The sequence below is a fragment of the Somniosus microcephalus genome, chromosome 10, assembly GCF_052327205.1.
Source record: "Somniosus microcephalus isolate GS21.2 chromosome 10, FLI_Smic_1.0, whole genome shotgun sequence".
Classification (NCBI taxonomy): Eukaryota; Metazoa; Chordata; class Chondrichthyes; order Squaliformes; family Somniosidae; genus Somniosus; species Somniosus microcephalus.
The window spans coordinates 147,100,574-147,116,779 of record NC_140996.1 but is presented as its reverse complement, the minus strand read 5'-3'; positions in this window follow the sequence as shown (position 1 = coordinate 147,116,779).

Below are 16,206 nucleotides of genomic sequence, written 5' to 3'. Positions count from 1 at the left end.
TTTTCTGTTGTTATTTCGGATTTCCAGCATCTGCAGTATTTTGCTATCGTACGAGGTTAAAATTGGGAATGGTCAGCTCTCAGCGGCTCCATGATGGGTAAGTAATCTGGGCAATTTTAACAGTCCACCCACCTGGTTTCTGTAGTGTATGTGCCTTTAAGAGCCCCCTGTGTACTGTAATGCCGGTAATGGCCACTCGGGCTATATAAGCCTGTATATTGTGTTGTATCAATGTTCCCCTCCAGACTTTGTTCAGTAAACACCTGTGAAACCAACTCCTGTCTTCAGTGTAACAACAGAAAATGCTGGAAAAACTCAGCAGGTCAGGCAACATCCGTGGAGAGAAATTTGAGTTGACGTTTCGGGTTGGACCCTTCTTCAAAACTGGAAAGAAAAGAAACTAGATCGAAGGCAGGGCTGCGATCGGACAAAAGAATAGAAGAAAAAAAAGAAGTAAAAGAGATTAGAAGCTAGACGAGATGGTAATAGGCTGGGATTAGGTGTAAAGTGTACTGGCAGGGCAAAGGATAGCTGCCAGGTGTGAGAGAGAAACAAAAGGAAAGGGGGGGGGGGGAAAAGGAGTGGAACAATTACAAGAGAAAATGAAATGGGGGCCGAGCTTATGATCTGAAATTGTTGAACTCGATATTGAGTCCGGAAGGCTGCAGACTGCCTAATCGGAAGATGAGGTGCTGTTCCTCGAGTTTACGTTGAGCTTCCGTGGAACAATACAAGAGGCCAAGGACGGTGAGGTCCGAGTGGGAATGGAGCGGTGAATTAAAATGACAGGCGACCGGAAGCTCGGGGTCACCCTTACGGACTGAATGGAGGTGTTCATAAGCTCGGCCCCCATTTCATTTTCTCTTGTAATTGTTCCACTCCTTTTCCCCCCCCCCTTTCCTTTTGTTTCTCTCTCACACCTGGCAGCTATCCTTTGCCGTGCCAGTACACTTTACACCTAATCCCAGCCTATTACCATCTCGTCTAGCTTCTAATCTCTTTTACTTCTTTTGTTTCTTTTATTATTTTGTCCGATCGCAGCCCTGCCTTCGATCTAGTTTCTTTTCTTTCCAGTTTTGAAGAAGGGTCCAACCCGAAACGTCAACTCAAATTTCTCTCCACGGATGTTGCCTGACCTGCTGAGTTTTCCCAGCATTTTCTGTTGTTATTTCGGATTTCCAACATCTGCAGTATTTTGCTATCGTACTCCTGTCTTCAGTGTCTCTATTAACACACGGATACAACAGTGGCGACGAATTGGAAATGGACTTACCTGCAATTCGGCAGCACCTCAAGGACATCGATTCCTCTGGCGTCCAAAGTTGAAGAAAATCAAGAAAAAGAAAAAGCTGTGGTTTCACCAGCTAGCCAAGCTGGTGGCAGGTACTGCAATAATCCTTCCTGGGTGTCGGGCTAGGGCTCCAGCGGCTGGCTCTGCAGCTAGGCCAAGCAGCGAAGGCGGAGGCAAGCAGTAACAGACGGGGAGGGAGCACTCTGGAGACGGCCGGCGCTGCAAGCAGGTCGGCGTTCAGACCTAGCAGAGAGAGTCCGGCGGGAACGAGTCTCCACCTGTAAATAAATAAATAAAAAGGGAAACCCGCGGGAAACAGCGTTGTCATCGGCAGCAGCGGCGGGGAAGCGCCATATCTTTTCTGCAGAAAAGAAAGAAAAGCGTGGGAAGCGCCATTTTTTTATTGGATGCCTAAGTCTGGCAATATTGATGCTTTTGGTAACGAGATAGAAGATTGGACCACATATGTGGAAAGAGTGGAGGTATATTGCACCGCAAATGGAATAGAAAATGAAAAAAAAGCGTCAGTACTTCTAAATCTAATGGGCGCAAAGACATACGGGCTGTTACGAAACTTAATCACTCCAGCCAAACCAAAGGACAAGAATTTTAAAGAAATTGCTGATACCCTACAGGAGCACTTAAACCCAACACCGCTGCTGATAGCGGAACGATTCAAATTCTTCAAGAGGAATCAACACAAGAATGAAAGTAACGCTGATTACCTCACCGAATTAAGAAAGCTATCAAAGCACTGCCAATTCGGGGCAGGACTAGCAGATTATCTTCGAGACAAATTCGTCTGCGGTCTCCTAAGTGAAGGAACACAGAAAAGGCTGCTTTCTGAAAAAGATTTAACACTGGACAAGGCTTTCAGTATGGCTGTATCATACGAAGCAGCCGCAAGAGGAGCTGCAGAGATACAACAAAAGACACAGGACTTCGGCACCCATGAAATGACACAGGCTTTCGAGAGATGTTATCACTGCGGCAGATTCACCCATGACCAGAGGGACTGCTGGTTCAAGGACAAAGCATGCAGGCAATGTGGAAAGGTTGGGCACATTGCACGGGTATGCCGATCTGGGAAAAAAAAAATCCACAGACAGGAACAAAAAAATCAATAAAGAAAAGTAGAGAAAGGTACAAATGATGACGGACAGTAGCTCCGAAGACCAGAAGAGCGATAGCGACTCCGAAAACAAGAGACTAAGCTGTCTCAAATTACATAATGTAATTGCCAAAGAAGATTACCAGACCATTTGGGTTACCCTCACGATAGCAGGGTCCCCAGTTAAAATGGAGCTAGATACACGATCAGCTCTGACCGTCATAAATCGACAGGATTACGAGCGGCTATTTCCGCATATACCTTTAAAAGACACATCCATTATCTTGAAAACATACGGGGCAGAAAGTATACCCCAAAGGAAAAATAAGGGTGCCTGTTGTATACAACGGCAAGGAAATACAAAAGTTGTATTTATACGTTCTACAAGATGGTGGTCCACCGCTGTTGGGACGTGAATGGATCAGGAAAATACGTTTAGACTGGCACTCCATTCAGGCACTGACGGTGACCAGTAAGGAAAAAAACGATGATGACGTCATACCTGAACAATTAAAATACATCTTGGCCAACGCCAAAGAAGTGTTTCAAGAGAAACTAGGAACCTTGAAAGGCATCACCGCCTCAATAAAAGTGGAAGATGCGGCAATTCCCAAGTTTTTTAAGGCAAGACCGGTGCCATACGCAATTCGTCCAGCAGTCGAGGCAGAGCTGGAGAATTTGGAAAAGGCAGGCGTATTATCCAAAATAGATTGGAGCGAGTGGGCAACACCCATCGTCCCAGTCATGAAGAAAGCGTTGAATAATGATAAATCTAAGAACAGAGAAAAATTCACATCTGTGGAGACTTCAAGGTGACTGTAAACCCGGTCCTTCACACGGTACAGTATCCTCTTCCGAGGATAGAAGATATTTTCGCCTCACTATCCGGAGGGAAACGTTTCACCAAAATTGACTTGGCACAGGCATATCTACAGATGGAGGTCGAAGAGGCCTCTAAAAAGTATCTCACGATAAATACACACAAAGGTCTGTACCAGTACAATCGACTGGTTTTCGGAGTAGCATCCGCTCCAGCTATCTGGCAAAGAGCTATGGAGCAAGTCCTCCAAGGGATTCCGGGGACTCAATGCTACCTAGACGACATCCTTGCAACAGGAGAAAACGACAACGAGCACCTTGCCAATTTGGAGCAGGTGCTCACTAGGCTGAGAGAACGGGGCCTACGAGCAAATCGCCCCAAGTGCGAATTTTTCCAGAATCAAATATCATATTGTGGCCACATAATTAATAAGGAAGGGTTGCATAAGTCACCTGAAAAAATTGAAGCGGTCATAAAAGCCCCAGCACCTGAAAATGTTTCACAATTAAGGTCATTCCTGGGATTAATAAATTACTATCATAAATTTTTACCGAACTTATCAACTCTTCTGCACCCTCTTAATGAACTGCTACAAACAGGAGTAATTTGGAAATGGAGCGAAGACTGTAAACGTGCCTTCCATAAATGCAAAGACTTAGTCACGTCCAAAGAAGTTTTGGCTCATTATAACCCATCACTGCCAATCAGACTGGCGTGCGATGCATCCCCTTACGGCGTAGGAGCAGTATTATCGCATAAATTCCCTGATGGCTCGGAACGGCCGATAGCTTTTGCGTCACGCTCATTGAACTCAGCTGAGCGTAACTATGCCCAAATCGACAGGGAAGCACTCAGCCTGGTATGGGGAGTGAAGAAATTCAACCATTACCTACACGGACAAAAATTTACCTTGTTGACTGACCATCAACCCCTCGTCTCCATATTCAACCCTAAAAAGGGTGTTCCCATTATGACAGCGCAAAGGCTACAGAGGTGGTCCCTTTTTCTAGGGGCACACCAATATAACATAGAATACAAAGGATCAAAACAGCATGGGAATGCTGACTGTTTATCGCGCCTACCGTTGCCAACGGTAGAAGAAGCACCTACCGTAGACCCAGTGGAGATTTTCCACTCTGCCATAGTCGAATGTCTACCAGTAACAAATTCTGCCATTGAAAGGGAAACTAGAAATGACCCGACTCTCTCACGAGTCTACGATTTAACAGTGAAGGGATGGCCAGCACATGGCGAACCACTGTTGCCAGCATTCTCGCAAAGAAGAGAACAGTTTTCAGTGTGCCGAGGAACCTTGATGTGTGGATCCAGAGTGGTGATTCCACCCAATCTCCAGGATAAAGTTCTAAAGGAGCTTCACGAGGGGCATATGGGTGGAGTGAAAATGAAGGACCTAGCCAGGGCGTTTGTATGGCGGCCAGGTATCGATGGAGACATCGAAGAAATGACCAAGAGCTGCCTAGGATGCCAGAAGGTCCAAAACGCTCCACCACAAGCCCCTCTACATCCATGGGAGTGGCCCTCATCTCCCTGGCAAAGGGTACACATCGACTTTGCTGGTCCATTTATGGACTCAATGTTCTTAATCGCGGTTGATGCACACTCCAAGTGGCCGGAGGTAATAAAGATGTCCTCCACCACCACGGAAAAAACCATCACAGTATTAAGGACCATATTTGCCAGGAATGGGCTGCCTGAACAGATCTGCTCTGATAATGGACCGCAATTTGTGTCCGAAGAATTCAGGAAGTTCTTAAAAAACAATGGGGTTAAGCACTACACGTCCGCCCCATACCATCCCACCACCAATGGATTGGCTGAAAGGTTTGTCCAGACCTTCAAGAAGGCCATAAAGGCCATGGGTAATGAAGACATAAAACTTCAGCACAAGGTGGATAACTTCTTGTTTGCATACAGGAATGCAACACATATGGCTACAAACCAAACTCCCGCCATGATGTTCTTCAATAGAAGCCTAAGATGCCGGCTGGATTTGATCAAGCCAAACATCAGAAGGGACGTGGAGAACCGGCAATTTCAAGGCATGAATGAAAGGCCAACTAGAACCTTCCAGATAGGTCAACAAGTTTTGGCCCGGGACTACCGTACCGAGAAATGGCAGCCTGGAACTATCTGCACACGACTAGGACCGCTGATGTATACCGTGGACATCGGAGAAAGCATAATAAGGCGCCATGCTGATCAAATCATAGTCATCCGAAAAGGGACAACCTACACCACAACTCTATACACCTAATGATGAAGTAGAGATACCCATATCTACCTCCGATCCGGTGATACTGGAACCCGATGAACCCGACACTGGCATTCAAGCCGAATCAGCCTTGCCAAAAGAACCTACTACACCACCAGAAACTACTACACCACCGAGGCGTTATCCGGACCGAGTCAGGAAGCCTCCAGAGAGACTGACTTATAATGAATTAACTGCAGCAATGTGTAGATTATTTTTCTTGTAACATGTAATTAATGATTACTTAAAATATTATGTACTGGTTGGCTAAAAGGGGAGGAATTGTAGTGTATGTGCCTTTAAGAGCCCCCTGTGTACTGTAATGCCGGTAATGGCCACTCGGGCTATATAAGCCTGTATATTGTGTTGTATCAGTGTTCCCCTCCAGACTTTGTTCAGTAAACACCTGTGAAACCAACTCCTGTCTTCAGTGTCTCTATTAACACACGGATACAACAGTTTCCGCTAGGCGGACACAATTAAAATCACCCCTTTGTTCCGTGGGAAAGTTAAAAGAGTTGAAGAAACAGAAATAGTCACTGCAACTCAATGCAAAGGTCAGTATAATGACATAGAGGTGAATCCTATTGAGAAGGCGGTAATTTTATTTTGCAAGAACGACGGAATGAAGCATTAACACGGACCTTAGAACAGGGGCGAGAATGACTAAATGTAACACTTCGAATAAGTGTCCAATGAATTGTTCTTGAAATTCATACCAGGAAATTAACTAACCTTAACAAAATCTAATTGATTGTATACTTTTAATATTTGATTGTTAACCCAATTTACATTTTGTGCATTATTTTACAATCTTTTATGTTAAGTTCTATCTGTCAGCTCTTAGCCCATCGAGTCACTGTTGCTGTGTAGCTAAATGCAGCAGCTAGGTTCCACAAAAAATAATTAAGATAAATGACCAAATAATCTATGCCAGTTAATTATAACCAGATCCCAAGAAAGCTAATGTGCTTATTGAACAAAAAAGCTAATGCAGGTATCAACATTTGTTTATATACTATTCATGAGGACACATTTCATATAACTCACTACTACTTCCCCTAGATGCCTAGAAGTGCTTTCCTATGGCCTCTCCTAGTACTTTGTCTCGGTGCAACCTAAGGTACAATGTCGTGAGAGGTGGTTGGCTGCACAAATGGACCAAAAGCCTTTTTAGACTGAGGGAGCCCTTGTCTCATGACAGCTAAGTCCTGGATAGGACCTCCTGTTGATTATATCTTTTTTGCAACTGCTAGGGCAGCCTGGCCCAACCTCCTATGTGCTATTTGAGTCAGTCGCTGAGGGCTTGGTGAGAATCCTAGCATGTGATGCTATGCTGAGAGAGCTGCATCATGTCGGAGTCACTTGTACTAGGCATAGGTTAGGTATGGCCACTGATCAGCAGGAGGGCTGATCAAATGGTTCCCACAAGATACTGAAAGCCCAGAGAATGGATCTCTTGCAACTTGGTCCCGAGGGTATGAAATTCTTGTTGAGTCTCAAGTCTACTGAGATTCCTAGGGTTCTCTCAACTGATGGGCATGATGCACATGTGTTACCTTGTGAATATTTAGAGGAAGTAATTGTTCAAAGTGTTCACTGTCTTGTGCATGTCCTCTGTTTTGAGCCTGTTTGTGTCTTTTAAGGTTTTCACTTCTTCTCTGATTGATCTTTTACTGTAAAGCTCTGAAATAATTTCTTGCTCATGTTTTACATTTGCTATTCTTTTTCTAGGTTTCTCTTTGCCACTCTGATCACCCTTTTAACATGCTTTTGCACTTTCTTGTATTCTTTCCATTGAACCACATTTTGTTTCTCTCTGCAAAATCTATAGAGGACATTTATTTCTCTATTTCACTTTTGATCATTTTAGGGTAATGCCAGGTTAGTCTGAGTTTTGTGGTTTTAGATATGTATTTGTCCTTCATGTTCAACATTATGCTTTTAAAGGTGTTCCACTACATTAATTGAAGTTTGGTTGAACAGCCTCACCAAGTTAGTTTGCTTAATTCTTTCCCCTTATTTCTTTGAGTTAGACCTTTAGACATCATGGGCTAGAAATTGGGTGGTTTATTGCCACCCGTTACCACCATAATCGGGCAGAAAATGGTGGTTGCGCTCTTCCGCCAGCTGGCGGCGGGTCCCGCGGCGGCCGCCATTTTTGGATGGCCGGCAACGCTGCCAATGGCAGCAATCGCGAAAATCATTGAAATGATCGTGACATCAGTGAGTGTGCAATGCTCACTTGACGCCCAATCTGCAAATTTGGACTTTGCCACTCCAGTTATTGGTATGCCTTATGTACAACGAGCTGAGCAAGCGTTGACAAGCTGGAAGGAGGCACTGGCAGTCCACCTTGCGCCCGACTATCTTCGGGAGAGGGAGCGGAGGCAGCAAAGAAGATTAGATGAAGCTCGCAGAGGGAAGAGGAGGAGGGCCAGGTGGATTCTCAACAGAAGGCCTCACCCATCTAGAGTCTTCCGAGAGCACTTCTCTTATATCCATGTAAGTGAGGATCAATGTATTAGGAGGCTACGCTTCACCAAGAAGGTGGTTACAGAACTCTGCCATCTCTTGCAACCAGACCTGCAGCCTGAGATCAGGGCGAACACAGCTCTCCCAGTGATAGTCAAGGTCATCGCAGCCCTCAATTTCTTCGTCAGCAGATCCTTCCAGTCTGCAGCAGGAGACATAGCTAACATCTCACAGTTCGCCGTCCATCACTGCATCAGGAAGTCACTGAGGCTCTCTACACCAGGAGAAGGGATTATGTTGTCTTCTCCCTGAGCAGAGAGAAATAGGACAAGCGCGCATGTGGCTTTGCCAGGATAGCAGGCTCCCCCATTGTGCAGGGTGCCATCGACTGCACCCACATGGCTTTGCAAGCGCCGTATAACAATCCTGAGATCTTCCACAATCACAAAGGCTACCACTCTCAATGTGCAGTTGGTGTGCGACCATGCCCAGCGCTTTCTGATGGTCAATGCCCGCTATCCTGGCAGCAGCCATGATGCCTTCATCCTGCATCAGTCCGGTGTGCTAGCAATCTTCCAGCCACCACAGCAAACTCAAGGGTGGCTGCTTGGAGACAAGGGCTATCCCCTCCGCTCATATAATGAGAGCCATGCTTACACCAGGAACATCAGCGAGCAGACCATTGGGCTCGGGAGTAGCCCCCAGTACACGCCAGAGCGGGTGTCCCATTTCGTGGTGGTCTGCTGTATGCTTCACAACTTGGCCATCATGAGAGCACAGCCCTTGCCAACAGGGATTGTGGGACCACCTCAGGAGGAGGACGAGGGAGAGGAGGAGGAGGAGGAGCAAGATGAAGAGGGAAAGGCCGAGGAGGGAGGGAGGAGGCAGGCAGCCAATCCCCTCTCCAGACGTGTTGTCCATGAATGGCCCATCAGACTCCAATTCCAATGAATGAAACCCCAGATCCCCATTGCTCACCACATCCCCATCATACTATCCCTCTGTCATGGAATATCACAGCGTCCTCCTGGGCACAAAGCTGAAATGAGAGACACCACAAAATATTCCAAACAAAATTAATACATTTATCAAAAATCACCACACATATTTAGAGTAACAATATGAACTAATCACCATTGTGAAATCCCTTAGTGGCTGTCGTTCAGGTGCCCTTTCCTGTCCGAGTGCTCCTATGAAGTTCTTCCCCAGTGGCTGCAGCATGGCTGGTGGAAGGCTGCTGAGTTTCCATGGGGGAGACTTCAAATGGCCTTGCAGGATGACCTCAAGCAGCTCTGGCTCTAGAAGGCCTGGCTGCAGACTACACCACCTCGGCATGGGTGACAGCGGTCTGGACTGGCTGGCTGATAGACAGCGGCAAGGGCAATTGCGGAGGCAGTGGTGGGAACAGGAATGCTGTCATCCTGAGAAAGGACAGTAGGGTCCAGCTCCACTAACCCACTGCCACTCCCCCGGGGCGGTGCCTCAGCATTCCTAGCAATCTGTTGGAGCACAGATTGCTGGGCTGCTGCAACTCCCTACAAGCCCCAGTCAACAGTGGTAAATCCAGCTACAATGGCAGCAGTCAGAGCTTGTGTGGCATCCAGCTGAGACTGCATGAGAGCAGTCTGAGTTTGGATGCCACCAAGCTGAGACTTCATGAGAGTGGTCTGCGCTTCTGCTGCAGCACTAAGACATTGGGTTGCTTCCGCCTGTGCTGCAATGGCAGCCGCGACATTGCCCATCACATGCACCATCATGTCTTGCTCGACACAGTCTCTTTGGGAGTCTTCCATCATTTCTAGCCTGGAAATCCTGAGCTCCAAGATTGCGCAGAGCCCTGTACAACGTTGGAGGCGGACTTCTCCATGTTCCTTGACATTGCCACAAGGCTCTCTGGCAGGCTTGCCATTGCACCTATCAATTCGATGTGCATGCCCATCACCCTTCTTCTGAAGGCCACCCCATCAAAGTCCTCATCTGAGTCATGTGAACTCACCCTCTGGGAAGCTGGCCCATGAGCTACCATTTCCCCCTGGCCTTGCTGTAGCCCACCCGTGCCCGGTGCCTCACCCTGTGCAGATCCCGCTACTATACTAGCCTCTAAAGTACATGTAGTGCCAGTTTCTGAGCTGGTGTCTGCAAGTGACAGATGCAGTGTCTTCTTCTTCCTCTTCTTCTTCCCCCTCGCTCTCGTGCATCACCTCGTGTACAAGCTGCTCCGGTGCTTGTTGTTGATTACCTGAAAGCAGAAAGGCACAAAAGTCTTGTTATGGTGAGGGGAGGGGGAGAAGCAAGATATGCATGCATGCAGCCATTGTAGTTTGAAAGTGCGAAGAGATTGTGGGATGAGGGGTGACGTAAGAAAACTACTAGGCACTTGGTCTAAGCGTTAAACAAAGCTTTAATCAACTGTTTTACAACATGGAGGTCTAGTTGTGTCCTTCATTAGTTCCTGTTAAGAATGTCCTGCGCAAGCTGGGCCCGTGCCGGAGTATTTATATCCCTGGACAGCGCTACCCACAGGCCACTCAGTTGATTCAAGTCATTCTTCCCGCCTGAAGGATTGGTAGTCCGGCGACTTCCTTCTATCGGATTAATCGGACTACGAATAGCCGCAGTCGATTGGATCTCCGTTTGTGGCTGGAAGGCACGTCTCCTCGGACCGAGTCTTGGTCGGGCAGAGCCTGTGTCGCCTTGATCGACCTGAGGGGGACTGGGGAGATCGTGACTCCGGGTGCGGGCCCCCACAGGCGCCGAGTTGGCTTCATCCTGCTCAGTAGTCGGTGATTGACTGGCATCCTGGCTTCGGGTGATCATCCTGCGGGGAGTGCTCTGTTCCCCGGGTTAATGGGCGGAGAAGCTGGCAGATCCCTCGAATTCCCAGGTAGGGCGTCATCCTCGGAGGAGTGCAGAGTATCGGCGTCGTTAATACGAATCCCTCTATGGATTGGGTCCGTGGGACCGGTTGGGCAGGGAGCCAGATCCCAAAATGAAACTGAGGACTCCCGGCCATCAGGCTATTGCACATACGCGTATGTAAGATTGACATCCGTTAGTTCCACTTCGTCGACGAGGGGATCACTCTTGGAGGATCGGACGAATCTTCGGAGCAGCACGGGGCCAGGAGCTGCCAACCATGATGGTAGGGATGTCCCATGAGTGGAGCGACGCTGGAACCCGAAGAATCGTTCATGAGGAGTAACGTTGGTGGACGTAGAAAGGAGAGACCTGATAGAATGCAACACGTCAGGGAGCATAGTTTCCCACTGCTGTTCTGATAGGTTGTGTGACCTCAGTGCATGACCTCAGTGCAAGATGAACAACGTTCCAAATGATAGCGTTGTATCTCACAACCTGTCCGTTTCCAATAGGATGATACGGTGTCGTTTTACTTGTGGCGATTCCCCGTTGGGAAAGATAACTTTTGAGTTCGCTTGACATGAAGGAGGGACCCCGATCAGAGTGGATGAAATTGGCCATACCGCAAAAGGAAAAGACCTGATCGAGGCATTTGATCACTGTGGAAGTAAGCATATTGGGACAGGGGAAAGCAAAGGGAAAACGTGAATATTCGTCCACCATAGTAAGCAAGTAGGTGTTTCGCGTTGAAGGTGGCAGTGGCCCTTTAAAGTCAATGCTGAGTCGCTGCATAGGCTGTGTAGCATCTATGAGCGAGCCATCCGACGAATGGAAGAATTGCGGTTTTAATTCCGCACAAATTCTACAAGTGGAGCATGTTCTTTTCACGTCTTCCATAGAAAATGGGAGATTTTTAGATCGCACAAAGTGTAACATATGGGTAATGCCAGGATGGCATAAGTCAGTATGAAGATCCACAAGAGTCGAATTTGACATGGAAGAGCAGAATGCACGCGTGAGGGTATCCTGGGCCACATTATCTTTGCCGGGTCGATAATGTATGGTGTGGCCAAAGGCGGCCAATTCCATTCTCCAGAGCTGTATCTTGTTATTCTTGAACTTAGTGTGTTTCCGGTTATCCAGCATAAAGGCCACGGAGCGCTGATCGGTTATAAGCGTGAACTGGCGATGAGCGAGAAAATGACTCAATTTACGTACTGCTTCGATGATAGCCGTAGCCTCCTTCTCGACAGGAGGATAATGGAGCTTGCTACCCTGCAAAGTTCTGGACAGAAATGCAACGGGTCGACCACCTTAATTCTAGGTAGCAGAGATCGCCACCTCCGATGCATCGCACTCGACCACGAAAGGGAGATTTTCATCGATGGAATGAAGCGTGGCTTTTTCCAGTTGTTGCTTGAGGAGGTCGAAAGCTGAAATAGCCATTGCCTCCAACAGAGGTGACTTCCCGTGAAGCAGGGGCTGGATCTTGTCAGAAAAGTGGGGTATCCACTTCGCATAATAGGCGAACATGCCGAAGGCCCGATGAACAGAGCCAAGATTCGTAGGAGGAGGGAGCTCCTGAAATGGACAAAGTCGTTCTGGATCTAGTTTGATGACACCGTTGCCCACCCAGTAGCCAAGGATGTTGACTGATGGTACTGATTTCACGGATTTGGACTCATTTAAGGTTAAGTTGCGACAACGGAGAACATCAAGAAATTTCTGGAGGTTGGCATCGTGCTCCTTCTGGTTATGACCAGCAATGGTGATATTATCCAGATATGGAAAAGTGTCCATTAAGTTCTCCTGTTTGACTAGGCTGTCCATTGCCCGTTGAAAGATGGCCACCCCATTGGTGACCCCAAACGGAAGGCGACAAAACTGGTAAAGCCGACCGTTGGCCTCAGAGGCCGTATACTTCTTGTCAGTCCTTTAATGGTACTTGTTGATATGCCCTCTTTAAGTCAAAAGTTGAAAATACCCTGTAGTTGGCAAGGTTATTGACCATGTCATCGATGCGTGGTAGTGGGTAGGCATCCAGGTCGGTATACTGGTTAATAGTTTGCGAGTAATCGATGCAAAGACGTTTCTTGTGTGGCTTCAGAGGATTTTTAACAACAACGACTTGAGCCCGCCAGGAAGATGAACATGGCTCAACGATACCGTCCATTAGAAGGCAAGAGATTTCTGCCTCGATAAACGATAGATCATCTTGACTGAAACATCGTGATTTAGTGACTATGGGCTTACATCGGGGGGAAAGATTGGCAAACAAGGAGGGCTTGTCGAGCGAAGCCACCGAAAGCGCACAAAACGCTACTTTGGAAATAGTAAGCTCCAGCTTTGACCCTCCAAACTCGAAAGTGAGTCTTTTGTGTTGCTTCTGGAAATCCTGTCCCAGGAGCACATCACTGCATAGGTTTTTGAGCACCCCGAGCCAGGTGGAAAAATATGTGCGGCCATTGGGAATAAGGTCGACAAGACAAAAGCCGGAAGAGTTGGTGGTCAGTGTCGTCAGAGCCATTGCAATTTCCCTGTTTGAGGGATAAATATGCAATTTTAACTTACTGACAGCCTGCTCACTGAAGAAGCTGTCAGAGCTACGTGAGTCGATTAGTGCACTCAAAATGCATCCATTTACCGAAACCTTCATGGCTGCATGGGACAGGCTTTGGGGAAAAACAGCTGTGATGAGAGGAGGGGCAGTTTTATACTTGACAGCTGTGACATCAGTCGTGGCTCTTGGGGGAGGAGCAGTTTTATAGATGACAGCTGTAACATTAGTAGTGACTCTTGGGGAAGGAGCAGTTTTATAGATAGCAGCTGTAAACCTAGGAGAGGCTCTTGACTGACATACTTTAGAAAAGTGACCTTTCTTACTGCAATGATTGCAGGTTGCCTTATGAGCAGGACAAAATTTCCTATAGTGAAATGCACCTCCACAGAAGAAACACTTTTTAGATTGCCAAGCTGCTGCTAGGGTAGGTTTGTCATCAGCTAGGATAGAGTCGTCATTTTTTTTAAATTTCTTTTTTTTATTCATTGATGGGATGTGGGCATCGCTGGCTAGGCCTGCATTTAGTGCCCATCCCTAATTGCCCTTGAGAAGATGGTGGTGAGCCGCCTTCTTGAACCGCTGCAGTCCATATGGTGTAGGTACACCCACAATGCTGTTAGGAAGGGAGTTCCAGGATTTTGGCCCAGCGACAGTGAAGGAACGGCGATACAGGTCCAAGTCAGGATGGTGTGTGGCTTGGAGGGGAACTTGTAGGTGGTGATGTTCCCATGCGTCTGCTGCCATTGTCCTTCTAAGTGGTAGAGGTCGCGGGTTTGGAAGGTGCTGTTGAAGGAGCTTTGGCGAGTTGCTGCAGTGCATCTTGTAGATGGTACACACTGCAGCCACAGTGCGCCGGTGGTGGAGGGAGTGAATGTTGAAGGTGGTGGATGGAGTGCCAATCGAGCGGGCTGCTTTATCCTGAATGGTGTCGAGCTTCTTGAGTGTTGTTGGAACTGCACTCATCCAGGCAAGTGGAGAGTATTCCATCACACTCCTGACTTGTGCCTTGTAGATGGTGGAAAGGCTTTGGGGAGTCAGGAGGCGAGACACTCGCCGCAGTATTCCCAGCTGCTGGCCTGCTCTTGTAGCCACAGTATTTATATGGCTGGTCCAGTTCAGTTTCTGATCAATGGTAACCCCCAGGATGTTGATAGTGGGGGATTCAGCGATGGTAATGCCATTGAATGTCATGGGGAGATGGTTAGAGTCTCGCTTGTTGGAGATGGTCATTGCCTGGCACTTGTGTGGTGCGAATGTTACTTGTCACTTGTCAGCCCAAGTCTGAATGTTGTCCAGGTCTTGCTGCATATGGACATGGACTGCGTCAGTATCTGACGAGCCTCGAATGGTGCTGAACAGTGTGCAATCATCAGCGAACATCCCCACTTCTGACCTTATGATGGAGGGAAGGTCATTGATGAAACAGCTGAAGATGGTTGGGCCTAGGACACTGCCCTGAGGAACTCCTGCAGTGATGTCATGTGATTGAGATGAATGACCTCCAACAACCACAGCCAACTTCCTTTGTGCTAGGTATGATTCCAACCAATGGAGAGTTTTCCCCTTGATTCCCATTGACTTCAGTTTTGCTAGGGCTATTTGATGCCACACTCGATCAAATGCTGCCTTGATGTCAAGGGCAGTCACTCTCACCTCACCTCAGTGAGGGCTTCCGCCTGAGGCTTATCGGAGGAGTCACTAAAAGTGATAGTAGCAGTCCGTGCATGTGGTAAAAGATAGGCATCTGCATTTTTTTTGCTAAGTCCAGAGAATATGCCTGGTCATAGGCAGCTTGTAATTCGAGGGTTTTTTTCTCCAACAGATGCTGGCGAATGAAGGGAGATGCAATTCCATTAATAAAAGAATCACAAATTAATTCCTCCTGGTACTGCTCAGCTGAGACAGCTTTGAGATTAGTCTTTGCTGAGCCTGCGAAGCTTTTGAAGGAATTCGTCAAGTGATACCCCGGGTTGTTGTTGAGTTGTGGCCAGTAAGTGCCGAGCAAAAATTTCGTTTGGGGCCTTAACATATAGTTGCTGCAGTATTTGAATAGCGGAGACACAGTCTTCGATATAGTCAAACACATGAGGAGATACATAATTGGCAAGCATTTGTAACTCATCAGGAACATTCTCACCACAAGCCCCGAGGAAGTTGCTCAAGGTACGATACCAGTGTTTCCATACCTTAGTAGTTGTAGGTGAATTCAGGTCCAGGTCAAGACGGGCGGGTCTGAGTAGTTTCTCCATATGGATTGATTACTACATCTGGTTCCCTTCTACTGTTTGAGTCGTAGCCATCTGTTCTCAAAGTCACTCAGAGTGTGGAGCAAGTTTCAGTTGATTAAATTGACGTAAGAAAACTACTAGGCACTTGGTCTAAGCATTAAACAAAGCTTTAATCAACTGTTTTACAACATGGAGGTCTAGTTGTGTCCTTCACTAGTTCCTGTTAATGTCCTGCGCGAGCTGAGCCCGAGTATTTATACTCTCCCTGGACAGCGCCGCCCGTAGGCTGCTCAGTTGATTCATGTCAAGGGGGAAGTGGGATGTGAGAAGAAGAATTAGGAATGACCATAATGTTGTTGTCCCCAAGGGGTTCAACCTCACCAGTTGCCATGGCCTCTACAATGTGCCACCCAATTATCTCCAGAACTCTCTCCTCAAGCTGGCTGAGGTCCTGGATGTCAGCCTTTACCACCTCCACCCCCCAACCTCTGCTGCTCACAGTGGTTGTGAGCCACCTGGCCTGCAAGAGAAAGAGAAGTATGTCAGTGAGTGTGGTGCAATGTGTTTGGGTGATGTGACTGTCATGGTTG